Here is a 15293-nt window from a genome sequence, read left to right as displayed (position 1 = left end):
ACTTTACTTTGTTGAATCGAGTGTTATAATATTGCTTATGCTGCCACTCCGACACTGAAAATATAGCGCATGTTCTATGGCCCAAAACATACTGAGCTGGGTCTGGCGAGTGTAGCTCTTATATATATATATATATATATATATATATATATATATATATATATATATATATATATATATATATATATATATATATGCAGTCATACCTGTATATAACGGCCACACCAAGGGACCTAACAAAAGTGGCCGTTATAGAGAGGTGATCCTTATATACAAGTTCAAAATTAGAACCCATATATAAAGAATATCACAACTGTCATAAAAAAAGATGTCGCATTTTTAAACCATTCCCACACTAGCTTGTTTATGTCATCATTGCCTGTTGCTTTCTTCTGCCTTTTTCTTTCGGCTGAAACATTATTGTCAAAATCGGCCAGAACATCAGCTTTCCTTTTTAAAATAGACTTAATCTGAAAACGTCCTACACCAAAATGATCGGCGATCTTTCGCGCACTTAAAGTGCCTAATAACGTCGATTCTCTGTTCTAACGTTAAAGTACGATTTTTCGGTGGCATTTTGCATGCAAACGTATTCGTTGATATATTTCACAAACGCTAACATTGACTTGCAGAAGATATTTTGTGTAATTGAAGGTTATTACCCATGTGACATGTTTGACTCATTTGTTTGTTTTATGTCACCGCTAATCCTTCAGTGGAGTATGACCATTGATTACAGCTGAATAAGATCAGGAGTCGCTTAAATAATCCGAACACGGGACATCTGCAATGACCGCCGCCTTCAACAACATGTTTATTTAACAATCATGACTGGCTAGACACAATGAAACACCTAACATAATACCTCATTTGTTTAGTTTCTCGAGACTCAATTATAGAGTGACCATACATACAGATTACATTATGTACAGCCAATGGGAAGTCGACTACTATTCAGTGAGGATGCTGAGAACCAATCGAATTAACCCACCAGTAACGGAAGTTACTGAGTGTCCGTTTGTTTTTCAGTTACGATCAGAGAATTACAATGGAACTTTACTTTGACAGAAAATAAACCCAAGGCTTTTACATGACATGGCCATATAAACACATTTAATTTATAATTTTTAGGATGACTGAAATATTAAAGACCAAACCAGCGTCAAAACATAAAGCAAAAAACGTCTTTACGACGATCATCTTGTGACCGTTAAGGCAAGTTCAACCTGTGATTTTGGGTGGAAAATAGTGACCGCTGGCCGTTGGGGATAGGTGACCGTTATGTACAGGTCAAATAAAGAAGGAAATGCATTGGGGGGATTTATAGTGGCCGTTATAGGCAGGTGACCGTTATGTACAGGTGACCGTTAGACCAGGTTCGACTGTATGTATATATATATATATATATATATATATATTGATGAGTCCATATTTTTAGATACATTTACTTCTATAAACACCAGAACAAAAAACATAAGTATGCGAAATCAAAATTGATTAATAAAGTTCCAATATTGTGTAGCTGCCAGTCTGGCACTGTGAAAATATAGCGCATGTTCTATGGCCCCAAATACCTGATTTGGGTCTGAAGAGTATGGTGCTAGTCGAAAATTAAAAGACGACCAGAAACACATTGAATATACAAACACTGATATTCTAAACACGAAAATATATTTAATATGTAAGTTTAATCGTAGAAATATTTTAGTAGTCGGAAACATGTTACAATGCAGCAAACTCGGGAATGTCCCTTTAAGAACAATGAATGAGTAAGGTTCGAACATTGCGCAGCTGCCAGTTTGGCAGCTAAAATGTAGCGCAGGTTCTATCATCTGTTGCCAGATCTGTAGTTCGCGCCAGTAGGCCTCAAACCACAATTAATGACACTATGTTTGCTCATGTAGCCCCAGTGGCTGTAGCACTTTTATTAATTTCACCAGGCCATTGGCATTTCACAAGAAACCTTATCTGCCTGGGGCCAATGAACACTTAAAAGGATGACCTCTGTTATCCACCTCTTTTTCACGTTACATCAATGTAAACAAACACTTGGGCTAAGGGACCTAATCACACCCATTTCTGTGTATTTTATACAAATGTTGCATGACTTTAAGGTGCTGTAGGGGACAGTATGCTTTATCCAGTGTAAACCACGTGCACATATTCACTAACTGCATCCTCTTCCCTGTCAGACCCAGTGTAACAATTCAGCATACTAAGCAGCTCCCTTACCATTAATCACATAACAAGAAAACTATATTTTCTCACATTCGTTTCCGTAGTTTGGGCAATCAAATGGCTGGATAACTCTAGAAAACATAGTGTAATTAATTGTGGTCCGAGGCCCAATGCGTTTCATTTTCGATTGGTGCCAAACGCTGTGTTTTGGCCATAAAACACTTGATTCATGATGTCAGAAACCATTTCTGCAGCAAGTACAGGCCTAACAGGCAGAAGACGAGATGCCTGTTCACGCTAACTTATGAAACGTTTTGAAGTAATTTGCATTCCATAAGTGTACACGCATATTTTGATATAAATCTGTTAATATAAAATAAACCGCTTTGATTTCGAATTGTTACAGCGGATGTGAACGGCAATCGAGATAAATCAGTATAACAGTCTCGACATCCAGTTTAACGGAGGGAGTTAGTTCGGAGCAGACAATCGCTTCAAGTGTAATCGCCTAAACAAAATCGATTTAGTTTCAGACCTGCTTTCGTGTTGCGCCCGACATTAGGCCAACGGCGAACAATATGGGGAAAGGCGAGGACTGGAAGGATTCCGAGACGGAATGTTTAATAGCGATCTGGAGGGAGCCACATGTACAGCAAACGCTGACCAATTCAAAACGGAACATCCACGTGTATCAACAGATTTCCGAAACTCTCGGCAAGGTATGCATGCACACGACCGTTAAATATCGCCATATGTTCACATTTAGCCATTTGCGTGAATCGCAAACACAGATATTGGGCTATTTAATGTGTAGTATGCTATTATTACTCTGTTGGCGACTGTTCAGTATTTATTTCTGATGTAAACTGCTGTTATCTCTGCGAGGTTTATAAAACCGAGTAGGCTTAGGCCTAATTGAAATGTATTTCGGCTCTTCCGTTATTTATCGATAAGCACTAAATGCGCATGTGCAGTCGATTCTGCCGAAGACGGCTCTAGTGAATCGCTTTATATCTTTAATTGTAATCAGCCGCGCAGAACTAACTATTCTGGTTTGCGTTGCCAGATGCAATTAGGATGTATTTGTGGTGTGTTCCGTCCATTATTAACGATAGGATAAAAGCATTACAGGCACGTTTTGAAGTAATTTCATTTACAACCAGAGAGACGTGGCACTACATTTCATGACCATGGGCGTCAATCCGGCTTTAAAAGTGTGTGTGTGTGGGGGGGGGGGGGGGGGGGGGGGGGGGGGGGGGGGGGGCGTGTTAGTGTGTGTGTGTGTGTGTGCTAAATGAAAACGTGTGGTGGTCATTTATATAGATTGTCCCCCGGCGTTGAAAAGTGAGGGGGACGCGTCCCCCCTGTCTCCCACCGATCGACGCCCATGCGATCATCTACGATCTGAAATCGTGGATGATGTATGGCATGTTTCATTTATTAGTTTTACAGATATTACCACCAGACAGTGGCAGTTCCGGGGGGGGGGGGGGGGTATGTACTTCCTACTTAACAAGTGTCCCAAGTACGGTCGATATCAAAACACTGCGACGTTTTGACTTCATACAAAATGATCTTCCAATAATTTCATATAATAATCATAACGTGGGAGAAAAAATTAAATAAAGTGCCCCCTTTTTAAAGTTTATTCAGTTTTCATTGACATTTGCCTCCCCTTGGCCCCTCCCTCCCCCCCCAATATTTTCTGGGTATGTCTTTATTTCAGTTCAGTATTTGGACAGTGGTACTTTTTAAACTGCTCCCCCCCCCCCCCCCCCCCCCCCCCCGATACATTTACAGTAGGGCAAAGTGACCATATCTCGACCACATCTTTTTTGAAAGCAGTCTGTGACGTATGCAAAGGTTATAAACGTAATGAAGTCTCTATTATTGCTATCCACAACAGCCGGGCCCTTTTGTGGTCGAACATAAGACATGTTGACATAACAAAGTATAATAGATGCCTCTTTTATTAAAGATGTCAATTCGACCATTTGTTGACCACATTGGCCTAATTCCGACCACTTCAGCCTAATCCCGACCAGCTGTTTATCTAATCCCGACCAGCTGTTTATCACAGGTAGCCTACGTGACAAAAATACTTCATATATTTATACTTCATATATAAACTTGGTAAATCTGATGTAACATTATTTCCACAATACTTGCATATACAATCTCATAAGCGTATGCTGGGTGGGTGGGGGTCTACTTGCATCCCCCATTTTCTGGAGCAAATGTTCACTTTTGGGCAAAAACATTGGAGAAGTTCAGGCAAAATTATCTGACCTGAAAACGTGTCACCATGTATTTCCATCATTCATATAAAAATGCCAACAGTGATTCTTTTGGAACACTATATAGTTATAGCAATGTAATTTATACAGAAACATTGTTATTCAGATAAGATCATTTTCAGATAAGATCATTTTCGTTTAAATCGTGCTCCCCCACCACTTTGCTCTCTCTCTCTCCCCTCCCTTCCCTCCCCTCCCCATGTGTGTGTGTGTGTGTGTCTATGTGTGTGTCTGTGTCTGTCTGTGTGTGTGTCTATGTCTGTGTGTCTGTGTCTGTGTGTGTGTCTGTCTTGTCTCTGCCTGTGTGTGTGTCTGTGTGTGTGTCTGTCTTGTCTCCGTCTCTCTCTTTCTCTCTCTGTGCGTGCGTGCGTGTGTGTGTGCATGCCTGTGTGCGTGCATGCGTGTGTGCCTGTGTGCGTGTGTGTATGTATAGAGAGAGAAAGAGTAAACACATGTATAATGGAAATATATCAGATATACCAAAATATACAAAATGTACCTATATATAATACCAATATGTATATCAATATCAATGTCTACACTATAGATATGGAATGGTACCTTGATTTGCGAAGATGGTGCTACCAATCTAGTCAATGTTATCTTGACACAATAACATTGTGTATTTAATTCAGACAAAAGTCATAGATATGAGTATCAGCAGCTTGGCTATCACTACACTGTTCATGGCACCATGTTTCACACTTGTGACATTTTTAGTCCTCATTAGGTGAATCCTCATACTTTTCATAATACTCTCACAATTCCAATGTTTGGGGACAAATCTACATTTTAAAAAAACCCACACATTTTTGACAGATACACATTATACAACATTTTGCATGTCGGTTTCTTCAATGTTAATACTTTCATGGAATGGGCTAATCTAGAAACAGGATAGTACATACCACAGCCTTTGTTACACCAGTTGTGGAGCACGGTCTGGAAAGGGAAATAGCCCAATAGGCTCAACGATGGGAATCGTTTCTAGATCGATCACACCCATCATGTGGGCGCTCCACATACATGAATACATACAAATGGACATGAAAATGTCTGTTTAATATAGTATTTAGGCCTAGCATTGCCTATGTATATTTAAACTTAGGACAATGAGTACATTTGATTTGATCTCAACCACCCGATTTGATCTCGATCATGGTCGTCAATAGGACTTTTACGTGGTCGAGATTAGGTCAAATGTATACTTGCTATATAAACAAATGTTATAAAATTACAAATAAATAATTTTTTTATCATTTTATGACTGAAAGTTAATTGAATATCTGTTCTAAGATTAAAACCTACAGGTAGTACTAAACCAAATAACTTCCGGCTGGGTCAAAGTTCGAGGTGCACCCAACTTTTGATAGAGAAGTGAACACCACAAGTCCTGTGATTGGTTATAAATGTGAGTGTGTTGGTCGTAAAAAAAATTAGTTTCATCTGGGCTAAAAAAGTATGCAATTTTATTTCATCTAGTACCACTGTGTCAAGTAGCCTTGTGCTTGGAACATGTATGGGGTACCTGTAAAAAAAAGTACTCAAATTTTGTGCGTAACTAGGGTAGTCATAGACGCTACCCGTTATCTCAGAAATGAGCAGCTTGACACCCACTTTTTTGTGATTCACTTTCAGGGTGAGGGGTGGTAGTATTTATATCCGTGGCGTCTATGTCGATCGATACGTTGCAGGTAGGAGTTTTAGCCACATATGTTACTATTGTTGTCTATGGGATTTGATTTGGTAGTATACACCCTACAACCATGGGTGATAGCATACAACAGTAAAGTAAATATGAAACAGTTTTTGTAAGAAAATTTACCACATTATTCGGCTGCACATATGGCTAAAAAGGTGGGCGTCTCTATCAGTGTCAGACTTCGGTTTTTCAGTTGAATGAGCATGTCTGAACAAACTACCAATCATATTGTTTTTAAAGCAGCAGTTTTTAATAATGATCTCCAATATATTCTCACCATATAATCCCTTCAAATTGTGGTCGTACTTAGGACTTGGTTGAGATATGGTCAGTTTGCCCTAAGCATCGAAACATTTCTAATTGCAATTGTAACACTGAAAGTTAAAGTTTTTCAATGTTTTAGAAATGGAAACATAGACTAATTTATTATTATCTCAGGAATATTGTAGTGGCATTATTCTAATTGTGACTAAATGGGATGCAGATTGTTAGTTTTTTTCAGATTATCTTCATTACTATCAAACATTGTTAGTTCAATACTGAGCAGAGTTCTTTTTGTTTTGTTTACATCTTTTTTTATAAATATAGAATGAATGAATGAATGAATGTTTAATGACACCCCAGCACGAAAAATACATCGGCTATTGGGTGTCAAATATAAATATAGAGACTGCCAATATGTAAATATATATGAAATATTAAATCAAATGACAAAGCACTTTTTCTGTCGCCATCTTTTTATTCTATTTGACTAATCAAATTGTAATGTGACTATGTTTTAGTGGAGGGATTATGACTTAGCCCAGTGGTAAAGTGCTCACCTGAAGCACGGTCAGTCTAGGATTGATCCCTGTTGGTGGGCCCATTGGGCTATTTTTCGTTTCAGACCGTGCACCACGACTGGTATATCAATGGCTGGTATGTGCTATCCTGTCTATGGGATGGTGCATATAAAAGATCCCTTGCTGCTACATGTAGCAGGTTTCCTCTCTAACACTAGAGGGGCGGGACGTAGCCCAGTGGTACAGCATTCACTTGATGTGCAGTCAGTGTGGGATCGATCCCCGTCAGTGGGCCCATTGGGCTATTTCTTGTTCCAGCCAGTGCACCATGACTGGTATATCAAAGTGGTATGTATTACCCTGTCTGTGGGGGTGATGCATATAAAAGACCCCTTGCTGCTAATCGAAAAAGAGTAGTCCATGAGGTTTCCTCTCTCAATATCTGTGTGGTCCTTAACCATATGTCTGACGCCATATAACCGTAAATAAAATGTGTTGAATGCATCATTAAATAAAACATTTCTTTCTTTCTCTATGACTATATGTCAAAACAACCACCTGTTTGGCCTGCAAATGAACCAAAATAAGTGTTTAATAGTCCTGGAAAATTAAACCTTTTGAAGTGGATGAACCCTGCATTAACTTTTCCTTTCCTACTGACCAAATACTTTAATAATATTTCAGGTTTACGGCATCGACCGGTCTGGTGAATCGTGTCGGTCGAAAGTGAAGAACATGAAATCGTGGTACAAGCGTGAGAAGGAGAAGAGAAGTGTGCTGCCCGAGGGGTCAGACGTCTGTAAGGACAGTTCTCTGTTCCACCTGATGGAGGAGGTTCTCTACAGTGACTCGACACGGTCAGGGTCCATGCATCTTTTCCCCACTGGCCTCGTCTCAAATTTAAACAAACATGACAGTGTTTTTCTGTCTGGGAAGGATGATTTTCAAATTGTTAAGACTGAAGCCATTTCTGGCAGTGAAAGTGAACTGGATAGTTTGGAAATCTCAGATGATAAAGATGAAAACTTTTATTTAGATAATGGGAGGAGAGAGGCTGCAGTTGAGGTATCTAATCGAGGGGAAACAACTCCATCACATTTAGATTCAAGGGGGAGTATTCTGGGTAGGGAGGGAAATGCACTTTTCAATTCAGAAAATGTTACCGATATGGAAATTCAAAATTGTTCCAAGGTTAATGATGTTTGTGGTTTGGAGATTTCAAGTAGTCAGAAAGATCAACAACTCAAACTTTTCAGTTCAGCTCAAAATAAGAAACACGTGGCAAACTTTCAAACAAAACCTGAAACGCGATCACATATTAATGGAAGGAACAAACAAATGACCAGCATAGGTATTCGAAACAGAACTGTGGGAACAAACAATTTTTACCACAGTTTACGTCGACAAGCAAGAAAGAATTTGGTCTCTCGATGGTCACATTTCAGTCTTGCCAACAAGAGACAACGGATTAATGATAATACTCAAAGTCAAAATTCCAACAGTTTTCAACACATTGTACCAAAGAATACTGATTTTGCACATGGCCAGAATCGGAATAACTTTCAACTCAAGCAAGTTTGTCATTCAGAACCAAGAACCTCCTCTAAATCATCAGACGAACATCCGGTTACTAAGGAAACCCATCCTAAAGATTGGCCAGATCAGCAGAACACTCTTGTTGGTATAGCTAACAAGCTGAGTGAGCTGGTAGAGAAACTTGTTGAGAGTGAGCGCCAACATTTGGCGTTGAGGCAGAAAGAGGCAGACGTGGAGCTGCAGAGACAGGAGAACGAGAAGGAGCGAATTGCCAACGAGAAGCTGCGCATCGCAATGGAGGAAACGCAGAGACGGGAAGACAGGGAACATCACTACAGAGTGATGCAGCTGGTGTTAGGGCGAACAGTGGTAGATGGATTGTCTGGTGGTCTGTCGGACAAGAAAACCTGAATCAATGAATGAGAACTTGCAATACAGAGTGATGCAGCTGGTGTTAGGGCGAACAGGACCAGCGGTAGACGGTTGGTCTTCTGGTCTGTCAGACAAGAAAACCTGAATCATTTGATGAGAACTCGCAATACAGAGTGATGCAGCTGGTGTTAGGGCGAACAGGATCAGCGGTAGACAGTCTGTCTGCTGGTCTGTCAGACAAGAAAACCTGAATCATTTGATGAGAACTCGCAATACAGAGTGATGCAGCTGGTGTTAGGGCGAACAGGATCAGCGGTAGACGGTCTGTCTGCTGGTCTGTCAGACAAGAAAACCTCAATCATTTGATGAGAACTCGCAATACAGAGTGATGCAGTTGGTGTTAGGGTGAACAGGATCAGCGGTAGACGGTCTGTCTGCTGGTCTGTCAGACAAGAAAACCTCAATCATCTGATGAGAACTCGCAATACAGAGCGAGGTAGCTGGTTTTAGGGCGAACAGCGGTAGACGGTTTGTCCGTCGGTCTGTCGGACAAGAAAACAGGAATCATTTGATGAGAACTCACAATACAGAGAGCGAGGTAGCTGGTGTTAGGGCGAACAGTAAAACATAAATCATTGGATGAGAACTCACAATGCAGAGAGCGAGGTAGCTGGTGTTAGGGCGAACAGTAAAACATAAATGATTGGATGAGAACTCACAATGCAGTGAACAGGATCAGCGGTAGACTGTCTGTCAGACCAGAAACATGAGACATCTGATGAGAATTCCAATACCGAGGGAGGTGTTAGGGAGAGCAGTACCAGTGGCAGAGTGTCTCCTGTTCTGTTGGACAAAAATAAATTAATAATCTGTTTGATGCATAGATTAAGAACCTGTTGAGAACTTTCATTATGACACACAAGCATGGTGTGGGGTGGGGGTGTGGGATGGGGGGGGGGGGGGGGGGGGGGGGGGGGGGGGGGGGGATGTATCTCAGTGGCACATGGAAGTGGTACAGATTAACTTGGTTACAGATGGGTTAAAAACGTGTACAGTTATACATATTTATTGATCACTTTTATCAGCGTGAAAACTACCAGAGCATGGGGTGGGGTGGGGGTGGGGGTGGGGGATGTATCTCAGTGGCACATGAAAGTGGTACAGATTAACTCGGTGACAGATGGGTTTAAAACGTGTACAGTTATACATATTTATTGCTCACTTTTATCAGTGTGAAAACTACCAGAGCATGGTGTGGTGTGGGGTGGGGGTGAGGGTGAGGGTGGGGGATGTATCTCAGTGGCACATGGAAGTGGTTCAGATTAACTCGGTGACAGATGGGTTTAAAACGTGTACAGTTATACATATTTATTGATCACTTTTATCAGTGTGAAAACTACCAGAGCATGGTACAAGTATTCACATTTACATTAATTTTACAAAACACAAACAACATACGTGTAATATATCAAACTATATTTCAAACTCTTCATGTTACAAACAGAAAATCATTCAAAATGTGTGCTTTATATACAGTTTAAAGAAATAAACCATAATGTGGTCGGAATGTTGGTATACTATATTGTAAATAATTCTTTTACAGCAAAATAAATTGTGTGCATGATTATGTTAATAAAATATTTGTAAAAATATAGAAATGGATGGAATGGTAAGTTGATTATTTAAAACCCAAAACAACCAAGATATAAATTTTTCTAAACAATGTAGCCCAAAGTTACACAATAACAAAGTATTATCATGAATACAGACATTAACATATTGTAATACAAATTAACATAAATAATCAACATGTACAACAAGTAAATACATCTAACCATTGTTATAAAGAAATACAAATTAAAACCTGTAAATACATAGTAAGTAAATATCTCTAAATATCACTTCCAGTGTGTATAAAACTGGACACTTTAATACTTTTCTACGATAAAAGGAATAGAACAGATGTTTAACGACACCCCAGCATGAAAAAAACATCGCTACTGGGTGTACAATAAGAGGAAGTCTGTAGTGATAACTTTAATATAAATTCATGAAATTCAAATGGGTCTTGATTTTATACAATAAACGATTAATTCATAACAATAGTAATATATTTAAAAGTAATTATATGAAATTAAACATTACTGATTCAGGGGAAAACCGACTGAATTTGGACTTTGTGTGTATGAGACAATCAAAATAAAAGATTTTCATAATATAATGTAATTTGAGTCTAATAAAGCTGGTGTACTTGACTACGTATGAGAAATGAGAAAATAAAAATAGATACATGCCATGTATCAGACTGTAATTTACATAACAGCCAGATTAATGGTGCTTCCATGGTTAAGAAAATGAAAATAGCCATGTCTTATTTCATTGTTCTACATTATGATTATAATAATGACAAAGTGATAATTACTATTATTAATTTAGTACATGTATTATTACTTTAATATTTGTTAAACTTTTGTATTCATTGTCAATGTTTATGTTGTAATATTTTGTGAAATTTAAAAAAATGTTTTAATAATTCGGAGTATGACAAATATTTTAAAAAGTCACTAGCCACAGGGCTAGTTGGTTTGTGAAAACCACTAGCCCACCAAGATAAAGCACTAGCCCAAATTCCTGATCAATTATAACTGGATTTTTATATAATTTTTGTAACATTACACATTTACGAGTATAACAGTAAAATAAAACAAACACTTAAATCATGTTGTAACTTTCAGTTTTTTGTCGTGTCGTACATTTGGTTTTTTGTCATGTGTGATCCATCTTCATTGTCCCGTTTTCGCTTTTTCCCTCCCCCCAGGGAAAAATAATTGAGAAAACTCATGGTTGGTATCTAAACCCACTATCAAAATAATTAAATTTAAATGAGGGTAGTACATATATGCATGTGTTTAATTTAGTGTATAGCGATGTATAGCGTAGTTTAAAGTACTATTTTAATACAGTGTCATGCAATAGAGCATGCTAAAAAAAAGATCCGTAGAAAAATATGTCAGGACTACCTATGTTCAGTGTAACTTTCAAACAAGCAATACATTTTGTGTATAGAATAAATATGTTAGCATTTATTGTAAAAATATTGCTTTAAAATATCAGAAAATGCATGTTTATCTTTTCTAAATCAAAACAGAAATGATATGGAATTTCTATTTATAGGTTACGGCGTTTTTCCAAAGGTGTTACGGTGTGTTTACCAAATTTGTTTGATTATGGAATTGTCATTCATTGACGAATCGTCTGTTATCATTAATGAAACTGATATATCAATGAATTTTTTTTCGCCAGATGTCAAAGAAAACAATATCACCAATTCTGACAACTGTACTGATATTAATATTAACAACTGTAAACCTGTTATAACATCAACCCCAAAATCAAAGGTTAGTGGAGTATTGAAGAAGAAAAAAACGTGATCTTTGTACTTACGAAAGTCCAGTTGGCAGTAATTTGAAACGACGTGTCAAGGCTAAGCATGATAAGACATGCTAAGACATACAAGTATTCGTGTACATATTGTGATAAGACATACTGTGATAAGTCACTTTATTTTGGCCATTTGAATAACCATATCAGAAACAAGCCTTACAACTGCCCTAAATACTTAAAATATTTTGCATATGTTTCAAGTATGCGAAAACACAAAGGACCATATGAAAATATGCATGCCAAGAATGCGGATCAAAACTCAAAACATCAGTGTCCCTGCAAGATCACATGGTTGGTAAGCACAGTGATATACAATCTGATTAAAATCAGCTCTACCAGTAGATCTAACAGCATTGCGTGGACTCCCCATGTCCAGGTGACATTTCATCTATAAATAATTTAAATATCTACCAATTACACTTCGCCTTTTATAGCATTATTCTGGAGCATACAAATTCAAAAAATATCGGGCAAGACTATTTATGCAACTGGCGAACTTGTTGGTCTATTTCAACATTACAAAACAGGGGGAAAAGTGCAGTAATAAACTCCGGATTTTATACTAAAGTACTACCGGTAATCAAAATTATACCCAGGTGATTTTCCAGTCTTGCATATTAGTTATAAAAATACCTGGAATAAAAACCATGAAAATGTGTCAGTATTATTATGACCTGTTATGGTATTCAAACAACCAATACCAAAAATGACAATAAATGACCAATTATAGATAGAAATATGAGATGTATTTACAGTTTTACTGCAAAACATATGTAATTTGAAACCCAGTTTTATATTGAACACACCTGACACCACCCCTCTGCTTATGCTTAGTACTTGTGATTTCACCTGTCAGCTTTAATCAATATCAATCTGGGTGTTATAGTCTGTTTCAAATTACATATGTTTTGCAGTAAAACTGTAAATACATCTCATATTTCTATCTATAACAGGTCATTTATTGTCATTTTTTCTACCTGTTGTTTGAATACCGTAACAGGTCATGATAATACTAACACATTTTTATGGTTTTTATTCCAGGGATTTTCATAACTAATATATAAAACTGGAAAATCACCTGGGTTTAATTTTGATTAGTACTTTAGTATAAACAGATTTTATGGCTATACCATCAGAGTTTTTTTTCCGTCTTAAAACAAATTTTATATTGAAATTCATTTCCGGCATACTTTGTAATTCACCCGAATCATTTCGTATACCCTCGGCATAATCCAGAATGTTTTTAAATTCTTTTCAAATCACTGGCATGATTTTGCAAGTAAGGTTTTGATTGGTCGAATGAAAGGTCAACTGGACATGAACTCCAACAGGGGGTGCTGTCAGATCCACAGGTAACAGTAATTAACCAGTGGAGCTAATTTTAATTAGATTGGGTGATATGAACAAAATGTATGGATGTGGTAAAACATTCAAATGGCGTCCATCATTTGCATGACACAGGACGATGTGTAAAAGTGACCAAATACAACTTGTTTAAAACCTATGTGGGCAAGAAACTATGCATGGGTACACACGAAACTTCTGTTGCAGCTTCAACTAAAGGGAGGATCAACTCAAATAAGAGCCTTATATGTTGGAAAGATGGATACCCGGACCACCAACACATACTGACACTTTAACAAATGAAAAACACGGAATTTTAGAGTTAATAAAAAACCCATGGTTATTCCTGCTAACTGGGGGCAGCCATTTTGTTTTGTTTTTGTGACGTACGGTGGTATAGCTTGGAGTGAAGTGATGTCAGCTCCGTCCAACGGCTCTATGCACAGTGTAAACAAATGCTCTAATTTATGTAAGCGAAGTGTTAAATTAGAAAACAATAGGTAAATAAAACAAACTGAAATTCAAAGCATGACTGGGGTTTACTTGATTGAGATTAACCTGTCGTCGCGATTGGTGATTTCCAAGTTCTTAGCCTAAAACATGTGTGCGAGATTAACTACCAGGTGACGTGTCCAACCAATCAAAACATGCATGTCATTAGACTTATTTCCTGTGCCAGAAACTTGAAAGGGAAAAGTAAACAATGCATGCTGTAACTGTGACGATGTAGAGATAGCATGTTACTGCAGTTTGCAGACCTAGTTCAATTGGATTATTATTATATACTGATTGTGTTGTTGATATTATTCGATGACAAACGTCACAATCAAATTTATTAAATGAAATTTCAGCCAAGAGAAAAAGAATTAAAAAAACACACGATCGAGCGATAAGGAGAGGGGGTGGGAAACCACTAGCCCTGCACTAGTGGATTTGTCGAACTCTGTAATTAAAAAACAAATACTCCCTCCCCCACAAACATTATTGTTATTACATCAGACTGTAATTAATTAAAAGAGCCAGATGGCATAACAGTCTGCATAAGAGCCATGTTGGTCTGATGTATGCAAATCTTCACAACCACTCCTATTGCTGATTTCTGATTACCAGGTACATCATTACATTTTTTTAAAAACAAAAGCACTATATGTGGTATTTTCAACAATGGGTATTCCCTGTATTCTAAAATTAGAAACGGATCCTATCCATAACATATATTTATCAATGTATCCACTTGTAATTTCATCACAGTGAACGGGTCTCATTTTTTAAAATCAAATTCGACCACAATCCATTTTCATTCCAATTTGTGATGCATTTTCTTTCTTTTTTGGTCAATGTGGCAAGTGACAGACTTATTCAGAATTTGACCCTAAGAAATGTATTAATTATTCAGAATTTGACTCTAAGAAATCATTAATTATTCAGAATTTGACCCTAAGAAATGTATTAATTATTCAGAATTTGACCCTAAGAAATCATTAATTATTCAGAATTTGACCCTAAGAAATCATTAATTATTCAGAATTTGACCCTAAGAAATGTATTAATTATTCAGAATTTGACTCTAAGAAATCATTAATTATTCAGAATTTGACCCTAAGAAATGTATTAATTATTCAGAATTTGACCCTAAGA

Source organism: Gigantopelta aegis, chromosome 8 (genome assembly GCF_016097555.1).
Source record: "Gigantopelta aegis isolate Gae_Host chromosome 8, Gae_host_genome, whole genome shotgun sequence".
NCBI classification, from domain to species: Eukaryota; Metazoa; Mollusca; class Gastropoda; order Neomphalida; family Peltospiridae; genus Gigantopelta; species Gigantopelta aegis.
Note: the sequence above shows the minus strand (reverse complement) of the source record.